Source organism: Mya arenaria, chromosome 9, assembly GCF_026914265.1.
Source record: "Mya arenaria isolate MELC-2E11 chromosome 9, ASM2691426v1".
Classification (NCBI taxonomy): Eukaryota; Metazoa; Mollusca; class Bivalvia; order Myida; family Myidae; genus Mya; species Mya arenaria.
In genome coordinates, this window is record NC_069130.1 from 73,052,456 (window position 1) to 73,057,201 (window position 4,746).

The following is a 4,746-nucleotide window of genomic DNA, read 5'->3' on the forward strand; positions in this document are numbered from 1 at the left end:
TGTAACATGAGTCTCAAAGTCAGTTACTGCTTACGCAAGACATACAATTAAGGGCATTTATGTCGTTGTTCATGTTGTCCTTAAGTGAAATATTAAGCAACCTTGTGTTCATATCGTTTGGTTTGAGCTGAGTAAGATTTTTCTGCAGAAGAGGTCGAGAAAACTAGGGAGTTGGTCCGCAAATCTTTCAGGGCTGGCATGATGAAATTGAAATTATTTCTTTCTTTTCTTTTATAGATATTTGCAATTACAAATTTACCAAAAAATAGTGAACGTTCACGTTGTCGGTGCTAAAAAGAAGAATGACATACATATTAACTGTTGAGAACATTTAACCGTATTTTATTTACTTTATAAATATGACTGCTTAACTCTTTTTTATTGAATTTAGAAGCCAGTGTTTCCTTGGGGTTCCACCGAAATGCTTTACATAGCAATTTCTTTAAACAGAGACGGTCCTTAAATGCTTTTTTTCTAAAATATAACCCTCACTGTTCTACTCATTTGTCTTTCAGGGATTGAGCATGTTGTACAAAAAATATACAGAGGTAGCTAAAAAACCACCAGGATGATAAGCGAGAGGTTGGTAGCACATTAATGCGTGCACGCGTAAACATTGCGATACTTTGAATGGACTAAAACTGAGGACCACGTTTTAATATAAACACATCCATTTGATCATTTATTGGAATAAAGTTTTGCTTTGACATATATTGTTCACTGTTCTAATTAGAATGCATTATCGAGTCCTATTTAAACACATAAAACAAAATCACATACACATATTACAGAAGACGGCTCTTAGTCTGAGTGAAGACAACACCTTATTATAAAATACACAAGTAAATAATTGATTGTTTAAATATCATTTCGTGTTGAGATAGCAATTAATATTCTATATATTTATAAATGCAATTTTATGCAATGTAATATCTGTTTTCATTAATAACATGTAATAAAATGTTTTTAATTATGAAATGAGATTTAATTACTTCAATGTAATATCAACCTCTTTATCCACGAAATACATTAATATAATATATATCTTTCTTGTTCTGTTTTCTGTCTGAAATCTTGGAAACATCTGGTAAAATCACGTTTTGTCCATCTTTAGCTCCGATTGCTTCCCTTTTGAATACATTCTTCTTTGCTGCATGCCTGTTCGCCAAGAACTTTGTCGAGCCAGGCATACACTGTGTCGCACATGATAGGACAAGGACTATCAGCACGACTGACCACATTTGAGATTGCATCACTCGTTCTCTGAAATTGTAATGTATGTCGTGATTATAGGCATAGTAGTAGTATTTTGGTTCACTGCTGTAGCATGTTTGATACGCTAGTCGATTCCTTAAATATCATATGACTGATAAAAACTGCCTAGAAATGTTTAAAACAAAACATATGCAACAAAATCTGCTTCCCTTATTTCTTTGTGTTTTTATATAAAAACGAGTGTTATATTTCCACCAACAGCGTGGGCAGTTCGTTGTTTTTGCTTAAAAAATGATAGAAATCCTTCTCATAGATTTCCTATCTCAAGGACTTAAACCACATATCTGCGACCCTTAACACAAAATTGTCTGAACCATGCTTTTAAACAGTAAAAATTATTATTTTGTTGGGAATGCTAAAAAAATGTTTCATCGTGTGCTGCCCCTTACGAGTATTTGGGAGTAAAGATGACCCCATCAACGATTAAGTATTTATGCTACCCCATGATTGATACAGTACTTATTTTGTGCCATTTAAAAGGCATTTTCCGCAGTATCTTAGCGGTCCGGCATTTCTAAAAACGATTAATTCGGGTTCGTCCCAATTAGCTGCCATACTTGTATTCGCACAAAACTGCTCAATAACATTAATCTGTTGTTGTAGTGAGTTCGCTGATTCAGCACAGCTAGCTACGTCATCGGACAAAAGTCAGTTATATACTTTCGTCTGTAATAAATATTCCAGATCCACACCTCCGTCATCATCTCCTATTGTCGATAGATCGTCAATGTCTGGTTTGACTTATCTCCTTGTCTCGTCCTTGTATTAAATATAAGTATTCAGTAATTGTGATTTTGGTGTTATTGTTAGATTGCGCGTAAGAAGTCTCATTAAGCATTTAAACACAAGAATACAGTGTGTTATACATTTGCTCTAAAACTTGTGAGAACTATCCATTAATGTCTTTTTATGCAAAGATTTGAACAAAATTTCGTCTTTTCCGCAGCTTTTCCCATTAATTATTTAAAAGATGATTCATTTATCAGATTGATGACATATTTCTGAATAAGCAATATCAATTGTTAGTTTCTATATAAGTGAAACGTCGACAAAGTAATGTTTGATATAGTGATATTAGAAGGCTGACTAACGATTAGATAGGATATTCAGATTTTATGCCAAAAGCAGCTGATTCTTAGACAGAAATTAAAAAGGCAACACTGTCAGTACTAATATGTGATTCAGCGAGTTATACATAAACATTATTAAGAACTATTCTTTCATACCCCTTCTATTAATTTCTAAAACTAATGTGTTTTATGATGAAAGCACGACAATGAAATGGTGAATACCATAGAGCACAAAGCGTAATGTCGTCCTTCAACAATACGTTATATAACCCGAATATGTTGCAAAATCCCTTGCATATAATTACTGTTATATAGTCAGCCAAATAATACCCAATTAATAAACGCATGTAACATTTTCTTCCAAACAGCATATATCTGGATATTATACATTATACGAAAGTTAAATATAATTTTAATGTTTATAGTATTTGTTGTTCCTACAAATACTTTTAATCATCACCATAAGCAGCAACGGCATTATCAGCACAATTGCAATCGACATTACCATCAACAACAATACCGAGGCCCTTTAACGTTTCTGAAAAAAATACAAAGAGTCTAAGAATAAGAAAGATATATAACGGTTTCATACAAATGGCTAAAAATCGAAATTGTAATTACTATTGAAGTCATCTGTATACATTTGACTGTTTGCATTTTGATATAAAAATATACTTCATTTAATAACATTGCAATTATTATTTCTTAGATTTTTCCAACTGGCAAGATATAAGTAAACCTGTCTAATAACACGACCTGGGTAGTTAAACAGTAAACGATAAAGAATTTATGAATGTTGTAAGACGAGTACTCATGCCGAGGACGACTTTTAAAGCACTTTTTAAGAGTACCAACGAGGTCGAGCTACGGAAGCATCCCCCGGGTGTTTTTAATGGAGAATGGCTGAGGAGTTTCGAATGTGAATATCGGTAGATAGTTGTTTAATGGTTCGTCTTCGTCACGCTTAATTTTCATATAGATAGTGAACGAATATTATCAGGTGCTTATACCAATAACTGAAAAATATTCATTTCGCAAATTAAAAGCATAGAAATAAAGCTGTATTTTTATAATCAATTCAACATGATAGGGATGATAGGGACTAGTTCACGTTTCTTGTACACTGGGTCGGATATCAAACAAAACAATGTTTAGCAAAGAAAGAGCTCCATTGCTTGTATTTTGTTTAAAAAATGACAGAAACTGCTCTGTTTTGCCGAAATGCGTTAGTAATATTGTAATATCAATTATTTATGGCTAGGATTTACAAAAGTCTGTTGAAATGAGCACCTGCAAGGTACTGTTTGGTGTGTGTTCATAAAAGTGAATAAAATAATTCAATTTTAATAGAGTTTTTAAAGAAATCAGTACCTATATAAATTATTTTCCATTAAGTTAACAAAGTAAGAATACAAAATATTTACCTCGGAAATTTGGTGTAATTTACAATTTTTCAACAAACGTTTTAGTCATCCGTTCAAACACAATATGCATAGATTTATGTTCATAATTATATACGCCTTTGGGATCCACGTGTGAATTTTCAACATCTGTTGCAGTTGCATGTTTCAACGAAGTGGTACAAAATCCGTTTAATATATGCAGGTTTAATGAGAAAATCCACCCACAATTGTTATATGACGAACAGCAGTTGCGTTTAATGATTTTGTAATAATGCCTTTTAAATTAGCTGGTTTGATTAGAAATGTCCACCCACAATTGTTAAATAATGAAAAGCAGTTAATTTTAATTTAGCAGTTAAAGTTAATGACTTTACTCCTGGGAATCATAATTATTTATACAAAAATACACTTTCTGGTAATCAATTTAAAGTTGGTTAACAAAATACACATTAAAATTCTACATTTAATTTAAACTATTATTTGAAATTTTACGAACTTCTGCTGATGAACTGGCATACATCTGAGATTGTTTTCGATGGAAAATGACCGAGGTGTTCCAAATGACGTTGTCCTTGACAATAGTGCATCAATTAGTCAATAAGGCACTAGCCTCGTGATTAAAATTAATTAAATCACTTGAGTAGCACACGCAAAGTATTTAAATAAGACGAGCTCAGGGCGGATCCTGGAATTGATGTTAGAGGGGACGTTACTTAGGGGCACAACCCTCTGACAAACGCCACTCTCTCAGAAACGAATGTATATGGCATAAACTGTTTGCATGGGGGTTTGGGGTCGCTCACTCTAAGTAAATTTTAACAACTTGTTTTCAGAACTGGTCCATTTTATGCTATTACTTTTTTCTCCCATGGTGAAATAATGGGCCAACTTCGAAGAATTTGAGGGGGCACGCGCCTCGTGCGCCCCCTTCTTAATTTGCGAGTGGGGGTTGTGGGTGCAGTAACTATTATTAAAAAAATGTGCAATGGGCAGCACAT

General features: G+C 33.3%; 1 long non-coding RNA gene across 1 annotated transcript; it reads right to left on the reverse strand.

Moving 5' to 3' along the window:
- Window positions 1–669: 669 nt before the first annotated feature.
- Window positions 670–3,910, reverse strand: LOC128246956 (uncharacterized). The gene is made up of 2 exons (XR_008263397.1): window positions 3,770–3,910; window positions 670–1,263 (listed from the first exon to the last, which is right to left on the reverse strand). It is a non-coding gene; the product is annotated as an uncharacterized LOC128246956 (long non-coding RNA).
- Window positions 3,911–4,746: the final 836 nt, after the last annotated feature.